This window comes from Danio aesculapii, chromosome 21, assembly GCF_903798145.1.
Source record: "Danio aesculapii chromosome 21, fDanAes4.1, whole genome shotgun sequence".
In the NCBI taxonomy this organism is placed as follows: Eukaryota; Metazoa; Chordata; class Actinopteri; order Cypriniformes; family Danionidae; genus Danio; species Danio aesculapii.
In genome coordinates, this window is record NC_079455.1 from 37,476,874 (window position 1) to 37,492,674 (window position 15,801).

General features: G+C 35.2%; 1 protein-coding gene across 2 annotated transcripts in view; it reads left to right on the forward strand.

Moving 5' to 3' along the window:
• The window catches only part of s100z (S100 calcium binding protein Z), a 41,726-nt gene that overhangs the window by 14,037 nt on the left and 11,888 nt on the right, over positions 1 to 15,801 (forward strand). For both annotated transcript variants that reach the window (XM_056447007.1, XM_056447008.1), the window contains exon 4: positions 6,638 to 6,823. The gene's annotated coding sequence lies outside the window, so the exon portion shown is untranslated. The remainder of the gene's footprint in view (positions 1 to 6,637; positions 6,824 to 15,801) is intronic.

Consider the following 15,801-nt stretch of genomic DNA (forward strand, 5'->3'; position numbering starts at 1 on the left):
GCCTTTAGAACTGCCTTAATCCTTCGTGGCGTAGATTCAACTAGGTACAGGAAGTATTGCTGAAAGATTTTGGTCCATATTAACATGATAGCATCACGCAGTTGCTGCAGATTTGTCAGCTGCACATCAATGATGCAAATGTCCTGTTCCACCACATCCCAAAGGTGCCCTATTGGATTGAGAGCTGGTGACTGTGGAGGTCATTTGAGTACAGTGAACTCATTGTCATGTTCAAGAAACCAGTCTGAGATGATTTGCGCTTTATGACATGGCGCGTTATCCTGCTGGAAGTAGCCATCAGATGATGGATACACTGTGGTCATAAAGGGATGGACATAGTCAGCAACAATACTCAGGTAGGCTGTGGCGTTGACGTGATGCTCAATTGGTACTAATGGACCCAAAGTGTGCCAAGGAAATATTCCCCACACCATTACACCACCACCAGCCTGAACTGTTGATACAAGGCAGGATGGATCCATGCTTTCATGGTGTTGATGCCAAATTCTGACCCTACCATCTGAATGTCGCAGCAAAAATCTAGACTCATAGTGAGCCTGTGTGAATTGTAGCCTCAGTTTCCTGTTCTTAGCTGACAGGAGTGGCACCCGGTGTGGTCTTCTGCTGCTGTAGCCCATCCGCCTCAAGGTTGGATGTGTTGTGTGTTCAGAGATGCTCTTCTGCATACCTTGGTTGTAACGAGTGGTTATTTGAGTTACTGTTGCCTTTCTATCACCTCAAACCAGTCTGGCCATTCTCCTCTGACCTCTGGCATCAACAAGGCATTTGCGCCCACAGAATTGCTAGTTATTTTCTCTTTTTCATACCATTCTCTGTAAACCCTAGAGATGGTTGTGCATGAAAATTCCAGTAGATCAGCAGTTTCTGAAATACTCAGACCAGCCCATCTGGCACCAACAACCATGCCATGTTTAAAGTCACTTAAATCACCTTTCTTCCTCATTCCGATGCTCGGTTTGAACTGCAGCAGATCGTGTTGACCATGTCTACATGCCTAAATGCATTGAGTTGCTGCCATGTGATTGACTGATTAGAAATTTGCGTTAACGAGCAGTTGGACAGGTGTACCTAATAAAGTGGCCAGTGAGTGTATGTTTATTGGTTCACAGCTATAGTTCACAGAGGACAAGTGAACTGCTGTGAACTGTTTGTGTAATGTCAGTTGGGATCTCAATGTTACAGCATTACCACATTGTCTTATTTCCTGTTGCACCTTCTTTCAAAACCCTTCTATTAATATCAATCAATTTACATAAACTGTCATTACACAACATCTCGGTTAATATTCATATGATTGTCTGGCTAGAAATTGCATATGAACAACCCATTTCTGTATAATGATTAGTATAGTCTCTCTCTCTTTCTTTCCCCCTCTCTCTCATTAATCATCGTTTTTCTGTCAGTCATTCACACAGATGAAAAGCTCTTGTTTATATTTTGATGTTTTTCCGACCAGGAAGTTGCAGTCGGGGTGTCACTGTGGTCATGCATAAATCTCTTTGCAGAATAAAGTTTGTTTGTTCGAGCAGAAAGCAGGACAGGGCAAACGGCCACCGAGCGGCTCTCTGTGGGGGCATTAATGATCCACTTCTCACGCAAAACAAAACAACAAAAAAAGACATCCTTCAGCATTGAGACCACATGCTACTTTAGATTGTTTTCAAAATATATTCTAAATGGTAATAAAAATGAAAAGCTGTTGATTTTTTTTTTATCTTTGATGCTTAAAAAAATGTCCTGTCGAATTATTACAGTAAACTATAAAATAAAAAAAAATTGACAGATGATAATTCAATGAAAAGTAGAAATGTTTCCTTGGAATAGACCTAATATTATATGTTGAAGAATTATGAAAAAAGTATAAGAAAATAAAAACTAAAAACAAACCTCAAAATGACTAAAACCATCCTGAAAATTAAAATGAGAACAGAAGATGTGAATAAAAATCAGTTTGAAACTTATATGCAATACCATAATATCCTTCATGATAGAGACCACATACTACTTTAGATTAGGCATTTGCCAGTATAAGTTTCTGACGGTATGATAACCTTGGATAAAAATACCATGGTTTCACAGTATCAGAGTATTATGATTACTTCTCTAAAATAAGTTATTTTTAAATGTCTGGGTAAAACAAACAAACAAAAAAAAAACATTTTCCCCATTATTTTATACAATTTTTTTTTATAATATTTGGAAGCAGTAAACACGTCAGGCTAATTAGTTCAAATAAATAATTGATTTCTACTCTTTCATTAGTTTCAAAAACAGATTTTTTTTTACAACAAGTAAAAAAAAAAAAACATTAAAAACCTTACATATACCTTGAGAATGGTATAGCAGAACATTTTAGCAGTATTAAAACCTTGACTTTTACAAACCAGGGTAAACCTTAAAACCGGTTATCATATTTAGATTGTTTTTAGAATATTCTGTATATAATAAAAATGAAAGGAACTTGAAACTTTAATATTGATACTTTAATCACAGCTGATTTTTAAATCTTTGATGTATATAAAACATCTTGTTAAATTATTTTAGAAAACTATCAAATAAAATAAATTGACAGAAAAAAATAAAAGTAAAAATGTTGCACTGGAATAGAATTGAAATAATATGTTGAAGTATTATAAAGTAAAAGAAAATAACAACTAAACAAAAAATAACTAAAAATGATTAAAACCTTAATGAAAGCTAAAATGAGAACAAAAAATGTGAATAAATATCAGTATGTTACTTATAATATTCTTCATGATTGAGACCACATGCTACTTTAGATTGTTTTCAGAATATTCTGTATATAATAATAAAAAATTAAAGAACATGAAACATTAATATTGAATTTTTCTTTTATCGCAATTGATCTTTTAATCTTTGATGCATAAAAAAACTTTCTGTCAAATTATTGCCGGAAGGTATAAAATAAAAAATGACAGAAAAAAATGAAATGAAAAGTAGAAATATTGTCTTGGAATAGAATTGAAATAATATGTTGAAGTATTATGAAGTATAAGAGAATAAAAACTAACAAAATAGTGCTCAAAATGACTGTTGTAACCCACGGCCATTCTGAACACGTACTACTATAAACATTTCTGGAGAGCACCAAATACATCAAAGGAGGTACATTTTGTTCTTATTTTTGTGAATCCGCCAGAAGCCGCTGTGTACGCTTTTTGAGATCTCAAATTTCTCTTGCAAGTGCAATTTGCGTTTGCTGTTCTCGCGTAAATCAATCAGAGGCCGCTGTCGATTGACTGACTGACTGACTGACTGACCGACCGGCCAATTCCCCCACCCACCACCCTCACTAAACCCAACCGACAGTGTTTTCAAAAGCACTAATTTACCAAGCCCCACCCACTTCCCTAAACCCAACCGACAGTGTTTTCAAAAGCACCAATTGACCTGCGCCCACCACCTTCGCTAAACCCAACCGACAGTGTTTTCAAAAGCACCAATTGACCTGCGCCCACCACCTTCGCTAAACCCAACCGACAGTGTTTTCAAAAGCACCAATTGACCAGCACCCACCACCTTCGCTAAACCCAACCGACAGTGTTTTCAAAAGCACCAATTGACCAGCGCCCACCACCTTCGCTAAACCCAACCGACAGTGTTTTCAAAAGCACCAATTGACCAGCGCTCACCCGCTTCCCTAAACCCAACCGAAAGTGTTTTCAAAAGCACCAATGGACCAGCGCCCACCCACTTCCCTAAACCCAACCGAAAGTGTTTTCAAAAGCATTAATGGACCAGCGCCCACCCACATCCCTAAACCCAACCGACAGTGTTTTCAAAAGCACCAATTGACCAGCGCTCACCCGCTTCCCTAAACCCAACCGACAGTGTTTTCAAAAGCACCAATTGACCAGCGCCCACCCGCTTCCCTAAACCCAACCGACAGTGTTTTCAAAAGCACCAATTGACCAGCGCCCACCCGCTTCCCTAAACCCAATCGACAGTGTTTTCAAAAGCACCAATTGATCAGCTCTACGTCTGAAATCATGAAAACGACAACCCACTGGACAAACTAAAAACAGAAGGAAAGCTGTCCACACGGAGGTAAGCACTCAGCTGGTAAGCAGGAAAAGGAACAGCATCATACTGCCCCTTAGTGTTCATTTTAAAGACTAAATGCAGCCATATGTCCAGAAATGCATAGGACTACATTTTCAGAATGAGCCTATGTTGGACTAAAACCTTAATAAAAACTGAATGTTGCCTTGGAATAGAATTGAAATAATATGCTGAAGTATAAGAAAATAAAAACCAACAAAAAAAGCTAAAAATGACTAAAACCTTAATTGAAATTAAAATGAGAACAAAAAAAGAAAATAAAAATCTGTAACTTATATATAATACCAAAATAAAAGAGTAAATAAATTGAGAAAGGGCTTTGCATCAAGAAAGCTTTGGATCGCAAGATGCATATTTAAAACAAATATTTTAACTTATGTTGTTCCCAGCCTCTATAACTTTGTTTCTTTGGTTTTCATTTGGTTACTTTTGATTACAACCTCATAATCTTTCAGATTTCTGCTGTACTGTAAAAAAAATCTCATTTAAGTGTGATGTAATATGTAAATGATTTGTTAGCAGTACGAATAAATCACAGAAATTGGTGTTAAAATGCTGGACACTTTTTACTGGGAGAAAAAAAAACTGAATCACTCATGAGTCACTAGAGGCTGCAATGCTTTAATGCTCTGAGGCATTAAATTAAGATATTTTATTAAGTAATTTTATTAAGATATTCATTTATGTAAGCTATTCATATATCAGTGCAAGAAATTAATTCCAGGAAAAATGTGTCATATTTCAAGTATAAAGTAAAAATAATCATATAAATATATTACATTAATATTAATATATTACATATAGGCCTTTGGGGCGACGCAGAGGTGCAGTAGGTAGTGCTGTCGCCTCACAGCAAGAAGGTCGCTGGTTCGAGCCTCGGCTGGGTCAGTTGGCGTTTCAATGTGGAGTTTGCATGTTCTCCCTGCGTTTGAGTGGGTTTCCTCCGGGTGCTCTGGTTTCCCCCACAGTCCAAAGACATGCAGTACAGGTGAATTGGGAAGGCTAAATATTAGTGTATGAGTGTGAGTGAGTGAGTGTGTATGGATGTTTCCCAGATATGGGTTGTGGCTGGAAGGGCATCCGCTGCGTAAAACGTGCTAGATGAGTTGGCGGTTCATTCTGCTGTGGCTACCCCAGATTAATAAAGGGAAAAAGCTGAAAATGAATGAATGAATATAGGCCTTTGAAATTAAATGTTTCATTCAGTATGGGTATTTTCTGGGGGGACATTTTTTGTTAAATTTAGCCATTTCAAAATCAACATTATTTCTTAAGAAGGTTTTATGCATTTTCTATTGCATAACTATGTAAACACATTTTTGCATTAGCACAAATGTGACACTTTCTCAATTCAGAATATTCTTGGCATTATACTCTGGTGTGACTTGAACTACAGCATTAGAGGCCATCAGTGGATGAAAATGCTGGATTGAGTTACTGAATGAAAATATAAATCACTTAATCATGTATGAGTCACTTAGAGGCTGACAGACATCCTTAACACTTATATTTAATCATTTTCTAAGCTATTCCTATGCAAGACATTTTCACGAATGCATATACAACTTAAATAATTTGACATTTTAAATTAACTTAAAGGGATAGTTCACCCAAAAATGTAAATGAGCTCATCGTATAGTCTCCCTAATCTGGTTTTAACCATTTATGAGGTTTTTTCTTCTGTTGAACACAAAGGAAGATATTTTGAAGAATGCTGGTTGCTGGTACCCACTGACTTTAATAGTAGGGGAAAAAAACACAATGAAAGTCAATGGCTAGAAAGAATCGAAAATGGGCAACCCAGGCTCATTATTGAAACATACCCCTATATACATTTCAGGAGATTGCAAAATATATCCCAGGAGTTTTTTTTTTTTTTTTTTTTGGAGTTTTTGTTTTCGCGAATCCACCAAAGGCCATTGTGTACACTTTTCCAGATCTCAAATTTCTCTCTCGAGTGCCATTCGCACCTACTGTTCTTGCATAAATCCACCAGAGGCAGCTGTCAACTGACTGACCAACCGGCCGATGCCCACGCCCACCCCCTTCCCTAAACTCAACCAATAGTGTTTTTAAAAGCAACGATTGCCCCGATCACCCCCTTCCCTAATACCAGCTTAAATTTGTATAAAAAGATTAAGTAAACTTAATCAATTTGTGTTGGGACAACCTGAAGTAATTGTGTGGAACCACAGTGTACACTGTAAAAAATGCAGGGTTCCACAGAATTAATTCAACACAAATTGATTAACTTAACAAACTTGGGTGGATTGAACATAAAACAATTAGGTTGTCCCCCCAAAGGATATAAAGAATTACGTTGTTTCAGTTCGTTTTTAATAAATAGTTTGAAACAAGCACAAAATCATTCTTTTGAGTGAGGTTTCAGAGAATAATAAAATGCATGTAGGTTCAAAATGAGTAAATGAGAGCATTTTCAAGCTTTTTTTCTGTATTTTCAATTGCGTAACATACAAATGAAGCTTTCATCGTGTTTGTGTTAGACTTGAACTGGCGTTGTTTCTCATCACAGATGCTCAGTCAAAGCCACTCCAGCTTGACAGAGGGTTTCAGCTTGGATGACTTGCTGGAAAGAGCCTTGAGGAGCTCCAGGATTAACTGTCTGCTCCTGTAGATTCTCCAATATCATCTTCATCATCAGCAGCATCATCGTCATCTGGCTTGATTTTTACCCTGCAGTTCTTATGCAGACATCCAGGTACATGCAGTTTGCAATATATCAAATCTGTTTTTAATACACAAATGCACTTCTTTGAACATATATTATACACATAGACATCACCCTTTTGGAAGGACTGGATATAGTGTATACCTGCAGGTTAACATACATATGTATATATGTTTATTTACTGGCCACTCTATACCAGGCATGGGCTGGTATTCTAAGATTGTGATGGGATGATAACCTTGTATAAAATGATCATGGTTTCACATTATTGTGATTACTGCTCTAAAATATAATATATCACAGAGCAAAACGCTAATAATTTTCTGTAATAACCAGTGGAATTTTTTTTACTTGACCAATTAAAATTAAAATTCAGTTATTTATTAGCCACATCGTTTAAATAATGTGTCAAAACAAGCAAACTCTAGTTATATACACATATATATACATATATTTTTATTAGCACAATCTTTCTTGAAAAAAGACACGTTTTAAAAGCTATGATAAACAAAATTGATGCACAAATTAAATTACATTTTTTAAAATGTAATTTTGTTTCCTAGTGTTCAATAAAATATATTTAGAATTTTGAGGTATAAATCAAGGTTAATATTTATTTTGAGGGTAACTACACCTTTAACTTCTAGATTATTTTAAAATGCTATATAAAAAAACTGTAATTTTTTGGTGTCTTTGATTTAATCGACACTCACAATGAGATAATAATCTAAAAGACTTCTGAAAATTAAACCAAAACAGAATATTTCTCTCAAACGCAATGTATCATAAACAATATTAAAGAGATTTAAAGTTTTAAAAGCTATAATAAACAACATTTATGCACAACAAAAATGTATGCAGAAAAACATGAAAACATGAAGAACTTTTAAACAAATGTTATTGTAAGGATGTAAGAAAGACAATTAAACCATATTGCTAAATAGTTAATAAATGTAACTTTTGTTGATTTGTTGGTTGTGCTGACTGGCTATAGCTTTACATGGACAATCAGTGAAAATTATGACCTGTTCAAAAGTATTTAAGACCCACAACAGCATATTACAGTGAATTTAATACTATTTAAGGCCTTAAATTTAGTTTTTGAAATTTAAGACATTTTAAGACCCAGCGGACACCCTGAAAAAACCTTTGAACACAATATGTTTTATTTTGAGAAACATTTAAAATATTTTGGAGCAGTAAACATGTCTGCCTGCTCTCTTCATTAGTTTCAAAAACACAGATTTATTTACTATTTAAAATAGCGTTTTTGGATTTTTTTTTTCTGCTTGTGATACTGTTTTCCTAAAAAGCTGAAAAAAATAGAAAATAAAAGAATCTTACACAAACCTTAGGAACGGTAGAGCAGAAAATGTTGGCGGTTTTAAAACCTTGACTTTTCTGATTTTGACTGTATTGTAATAATAATGTGCAACTTTTGTAAAGCTGCTTTGGACCAACAATTCTTGTGATCTAAAAAAAATAAATAAATAAAAATAAATAAATAATAACAATAATAATAGTAGGTCAGTTGATGTTATTTGGCAAAGAAATATATGAATTTAGACCATATGCTATGCTCCTGCGGTAACACTTTACTTGAAGGGGTGTTCATAAGACTGTCATGTCAAACATTGTCATCTTTGCATTTAAAATGTCCTAGCTGAGCAGTAACAGCTTCATGTCATGTCATGATTTTAAAGGTTGAATGACTACTTCTAGTAAAGTATTACCATTTAGGCTAAGCTAGCAGAAGTAAACAACTACAAGCCTTTACATGGTTATAATAAGTGACATGTCAGGTATAATGTTGATATAAAGTGCTACTCATTAGAGTATTTAGTGTCAGCCGAGGTCTTGTACATTAGCATAGCGAAGAAAACAATACTAAAAAGGTATGTTTACAGTTTTTTTCATTGAATTAATGTGGTTATTTTTGACACATTTCTGGTAAATATTTACCAGACTTGTAAGAGACTGTGATATTTCTTAAAACCACAAGGAATCACATGTAAAAAGTACAAATGTTTGATACAGACAGATGAAGTATAATGAAAATTACTCGTTCATACTAATTATTTAACCTCCTTAAAATTAACTGGCAAGCTGTTTGAATACTGAATATAATAAAAATTTCTTTTAATTATTAAATTTTTTCTGGCAAGGAGCGAGAATTATAATGTTAAAAATCATTTCTGTTTCAAAGGAATGCTGTTTATCAAATTAATGAATTCTTAAAAGGTGTCAAAGCTTACATTAAAATATTAGGCAGCAACTTTTAAGTAATTAAGTGTTCCACATTGATAAGGATAATAAATGTCGAAGAATAAAGGATTGTGTGACGCTAAAAATCACTGATGTGGAAAAAAAAGTTACAGAAAAATATTATTATAAAATAATATTAAGCGTCATGGTGGCGCAATGGGTAGAATCATCGCCTCACAGCAAGAAGTTCACTGGTTCGAGCCCCAGCTGGGTCAGTTGGCATTTCTGTATGGACTTTGCATGTTCTCCCCGTGTTCGTGTAGGTTGTGGTTGGAAGGGCATCAGCTGTGCAAAACATATGCTGGATAAGTTGCCGGTTCATTCCGCTGGGGTGACTCCTGATTAATAAAGGGAGTAAGCGAAAAGAAAATTAAATGAGTGAATAATAATATTGCAATATATTCAGTTAGAGGTCTTTTAGCTGTAATAATATTTCACAATATTCCCATTTTAATGTGTATTTCAATCAATAAATGCACAATACAAGTGTTGAGTATGTGTATCTCACTAATAAATGAATTTTCAATATTAATTTTAAAAGTAAAAAGTTGTGTACTTCCTTACCAATTAGGCCACAAGCCCTTAATTAATTAAAAAATGTAATTTAATCTGGATTTTTTTTTCAGCTTGTTGCCAACGTCTCCCTTTTTTACTTTGCTTGAAGTAGGCTAAAATAACACATTGTATAAATGAATAATACTACATGTAAAAAAAAAACATAAATAGAATAAAATGACTAAATGTAAAATCTAAAAATATAAACTGAATCTAACTAATTATCATTAAACACTACCACTACCGAATTTGAGCCACTAGAGGTCAGAAATACACCACTATCAAAACAACAAGCAGCGAGCTTTGTCTGCCATCTCATGATGAGATGAAGCCTTTATGTGCGGCATTCTGCTGTTTACTTTCATGCTGTTTAGACTACCACTGTAATATAAATACTGAGACCTAATATATTTATTTATATATATATATACGAAAGAAGAATTTATACGTGATGATCTGGGTCATTGCTCATAATGCCAATTCAGTAGCTTCTCTCACTCTAATTCACACAAGCAGTAGGAAGGGAAACGTTTCATCATCTTAATGAACGGAAAACACTTTCAGCTTGGAGGGCTGGAGGTGAAGCACACCTGAGCCTCGTCCTGACCCTCTGCTCGCTCCCTCAGGTAAAAGCAGGAGGTAAAAAATAGACCCGTCTCCATCCTCTGGGAGAAACGGATCTCCAAACACCACCACGCTTTATTAGGATAACCTTTAGATTAAAAACTTGACATGAATAATAAACAATTGATTTAGATTTTGCACAAATTGACAACCTTTGTAGTTTTATTAAACAGAAGAAACCCCTATGGGATTTTGTTTTATTTTTATGCATAGTTTTAGGAAAACAAAAAGGCAGCGTACGTCATCGAGTCCCGTTCCTTTGAGCAATAATAGTTGTGACGTAAGTGCTTGTGCTCGGAGGATGTTGCTTGAATTTCCAATCAAAGCACTCAACCTTTTTGAACAAGGTGAACCAGACTGAATAAAGCAAAAACAACTCCACTAAATGCACTATATTGTCGGACACAGTTTCAAAATGATTTTTCCAGCAGATGAAGGATTGAAAACATGAGCAGTCAATCAGAATCCATTCAGTTTTAAGAGTACTTAAAGGCATAGTTCATCTAAAAATGAAGACTAGTATTAATATACTTGCCCATCCATGTTTTCAGGAGAACATGAAAGGTGTTTTTAGCATACTGCATGTAAAGAAAATGTATCAGGAGACACAGGCACTGATCGAATTATACATTGACTATTGCTTTTGCATTAAGTCATTTAGCAGACGCTTGTGTCCTAAACTATTTACAATTGAGAAGGCATTGAGTGATTCAACAAGAAGAGGCAATACAGGCAAGAAGTGCTAATTATACAGAGGATCTGTTAGTGCTCAGAGAATTAAGTGAAGGAGGGAAGTGTTTTTTGTAGAGAGAAGAGTGTTTATACAGGTGGTTTGTCAAGCCCACTCACCTCTGTGTGTATAGTTTTTATATTTTTGGGTATTGTTTGTTTGTGTAATATTCAAAAACCAGCAGACTGAGGAACAGCTTTTTCCCCAGAGCTGTCTTCCTTTTGAACTCTGCCCCTCACTGACTCTTTTGCCCCCCAATACACCCCCCACACTCCTCTAACTTATACTCCTCACAAACACTGCACTATTTAACACTTGCACATTTAAAGTTTGCACATATTCATTGCACTGATTAATTTATTTGAACTGGACACACCCACTGTACATGGACATTTGTAATTATGTTTATCTATCTGCACACTTCTGCTATTAATAGTATCCTGTACATATATTCATTTATTGTAAATCTCTGTTCATAGCTAATACAACCTGTATATAATGTTGATAGTACATCCATCTGTAAATATCACCATAGTTTTTCTATAACTGCACTTTATAACTTATACCTGTATCCTGCACTTGCTGCTATTGCACTGCTGGTTAGACCTAAACTGCATTTCGTTGCCTTGTACTTGTACATGTGTAATGACAATAAAGTTGAATCTAATCTAATCTAATCTAAATTCTCTCTTCAGTGAACCACATTCATACAGTTCAGTGCTTTAAATTCCCCATGAAATCAAAGTGTACTCTTCTTATTTATATTTTTTGCGATAATATATTTTTATTTTCCTTTTCAGTTTGCACACATCGAAATACAAAACTTAACTTTTTTTAACAACAGTTACCTTGCTGCATTTACAAATGATACAAAGTACCTGACAAAAGTCTTGTCGTCGATCCCAGTTGTAAGAGCAACAAATAATAACTTGACTTCTGGTTGATCATTTGTAAAAGTGGCAGAAGGTAGATTTTTTCCCATGAATGATCTGTTGCATCCCAATCATCACAAATACCGCTGAAGACCTATTGGAACCCACATGGACCCAAGATTCTCACAGAAATAAGTCAAGTTTGGTGAAGGAAAAGTCATGGTTTGGGGTTACATTCAGTATGGGGCATGTGAGAGATCTGCAGAGTAGATGGCAACATTAACAGCTTTTTGATCAACAGACATTTGTGCTGCCCATTACATTACAAACCACAGGAGAGGGCAAATTCTTCAGCAGGACAGCGCTCCTTCTCATACTTCAGCCTCCACATCAAAGTTCCTGAAAGCAAAGAAGGTCAAAGTGCTCCAGGATTGGCCAGCCTAGTCACCAGACATGAACATTATTGAGCATTTCTGGGGTAAGCTGAAGGAGGAGGCATTGAAGATGAATCCAAAGAATCTTGATGAACTCTGGGAGCCCTGCAAAAGCGCTTTCTTTGCCATTCCAGATGATTTATTATTAAGTAAGTCATAGCAGAGATGTATGGATGCAGTCCTCCAAGCTCATGGGAGTCACAGACAATATTAATTATTTTTCCACTGCACCATGACTTTATATTCTATACTGTGCATTATTTCTGTTAAGTGACAAGACTTTGACTAAGCAAAGTCAGACCTTACTGTCCTAATTAATAAATCAAGGCATGATCATATTTTATTTTGGTGAAATAAGCTTAATCTAGAGGCCTTTGCTTTTCATATAAGCCACTTATAAGGCAACTTGGGGGGGAACATGCAAACACCACACAGAAATGCCAACTGGTCAAGCCGGGACTCGAACCAGCGACCTTCTTGCTGTGAGGTCACAGTGATAACCACTGAGCCACCGTGCCGCACAAAATGCTCCTCCTTCGGTTAATAGTAGTTTATTCAAAAATCATACTGAGTACAAGGTACAGCAAATGTATACTAAAGAGTGTATCAATGAAGAACGGTGAGACTGGAACTGCATTGTCCACACAAAAATTATTCATCAACCCCTGCTAATTCCACATCTTTGAGAGTTTTGTGCCTGAATACTTCAATCTCTCTCAGGCATTTAAAAACATGCAAACTGTAGAATTTCACTCTGTTGTGCTTAAATCTTGACTTTTGCTCAAATATAATCCTAACTCAACAATGCGATGTGACTATTGCGGATGCACACATTGTGATATCAGTGCTTAAATGATATATTGTGCAGCCCTATTTAAGATACCGTTTAGACAGAGCAAACTATTGCTAATTAAGGTGAGAAAATAAAATAAAAGAAAAACATTTTATTTCCTTTTCTGAACTACAAACATCTTGGGACCATTGCTTTCTATGGAGGGTCAGAGAGCTCCTGGATTTCATCTAAAATATCCTATTTTGTGTTCCGAAGATGAGCGAAGGTCTCAGGGGATTGAAACGACACAAGTAATAACAGGATTTGTATTTTTGGGTGAACTAATCCTTAAAGATTCTACTGAAGAAATAAAAATAATCCCCAAAATTCTGGGTGAACTGATCCTTAAATGTTCTACTGAAGAAATAAAAATAATCATCAAAATTTCTACATATAACCACACAAGCCTTCAATCATACCCATCTTCCTCTCTCCATCTGGTCTTCTAGTACGATGAGTCACTGATAATCATATGATTAAATAAATGCGCTCCAGTCAGCTGATGTGAAGAACATTAATAATCATCTTCTTTCTTCTCTCGCACTCGCTCTCTCATTCCCCAGTCGGAGGTAATAGGCCTAGTTATTTGATCAGTTGCAATGACTTAATGAACAAAATGAGAGCTCTTTTGTATGCATCTAGAACAGAGACGCTGATGAGCCACTTTTAGACGGACGTGATAAGGCAAGTGCCACTGTATAATTTAACATATATTTTTAACTTTGACCATTTGAACTGCAGACATGAGTGAAGTGAGATGTCAGACTTCACGACCCCTGCTGTATCATGACAGAAGGTGGGCCCTTTTGACTCTTATGTGAGGCCCCATGTGGGGTCCAGTGAGCCCCCGGGGCCTCTGTCATGTCAAAACACCAGAATGTCCTAGAGAAAGTGAGAAATTGTCCATCATAATAATCACAATCAAAGGCATTTGCTATAAATAAATTAGATTTTTTTCATGTACTGCTTTGCATTACACATTTTTAATGTGATACTGATTTTACACAGCAGGTACATTTACATTTAGCTGATGTTTTTGTCCAAAGCAACATACAATTAAGGAGCCATTCATCAATTAAACAAGAAGTAGACAAACAAGTAGTGCTAATTATATAAAGGAACTGTTATTGCTCAGAGAAATAAGTGGGGGAGTTAGGAGGGGGAGTGTTTCTACAGGTGGTTTGTCTAGCCCACTTACCTGTGTGAAGCACACTCCATAAATGTACAATGGCTTTTTTTATTATTATTTGAGATATATAGAGTGATTGCAAGAAAGTGTCAGAGAAATGAAAGTGTGTTTTTGCTACAGGTGGTTTGTCAAGCCCACTCACCTGTGTGAGGCACACTTCATAAATGGACAATGTTTTTGATATAGATTGATTGTAAGAGAGTGTCTGGTGCAAGTGTCTGTTGAAGTGTCAGAGAAATGAAAGAGTGTGTTTTCTACAGGTGATTTGTCAAGCCCACTCACCTGTGTGAGGTACACTTCATAAATGCACTCTTTTTTAGATATGGATTGATTGTAAGAAAGTGACATGTGCAAATGTGCAAACTTCATGCAAGTGTTGGTTAAAGTGTGTTTCTACAGGTGGTTTTGTTAAGCCCACTCACCAGTGACTACGTTTCATGGACTTCAGTAATCAAATTATTTGCCTTAATCTGATTAAGACAATAATATGATTAAGGTGTTTACATGAGTTGCTTTTTGAATGTTCCGTTCATGATCCTGTTTTACATGTTATAGCACATAATTCAATTAACGTCATTGCGGCAACACGCGTCAACATGAAGGTAATAGTTTAAGGTGTTTATACTATGCGGATTTTAATGTGATTAAAATTGGCATACTCCACGTCTTAATCCGATTTCTGTTTAGTTCGATTATGACCTTAATCGGATTAAATTAATCAAAAATTGATGACCACATGGTAGACTTTTTATCAGAGTATTGTCTTAATTGTATTAAAATTAAATAAATGGTGTCCATAAATATGTACGCAGTGTGAGGGACACTCAGAACTGCAATTCACCAAAATACAATTAAATATTGAGTGATTTAAAAGTCACAATATTGCCTGTTTTTCTTTTTCACCAATGAAAATAGTTTGCATAAATGGCAAATTAGAAATATTTTAACTAAATAAGCTAGTAATTACCCTGATCACTATATTCAAAATGTTTACATCCCATCAGCGTTTTATTCAAAGTCAATCCTATTTTATACTAATTTTATATACTATTTTAGAATCCTGTTTTTTTATTCAGTTAATCAGTCTTTTTCCCATACATATATCATTCTTTTTTTTTAATCATTTCCCAAATGATGTTTAACAGTGCAAGAATTTTTTTCACGGTATTTCCTATAATATTTTTTCTTTTGGAGAACGTCTTATTTGTTTCATTTCGGCTACAATAAAAGCAGTTTTAAAATTTTTTAAAAACATTTTAAGGTCAATACTATTGACCCTCTCTAGCAATATTTATTTAGATTGTCTACAGAACAAACCATCATTGTACAATGATTTGCCTAATTACCCTAATTTGCCTAATTAACCTAGTTAAGCCTTTAAATTGCACTTTGATCTGAATACTAGTGTCTTGAAAAATATCTAGGAAAATATTATTTACTGTCATCATGGCAAAGATAAAATAAATCAGTTATTAGAAATGAGTTATTAAACTATTATGTTTAGAAA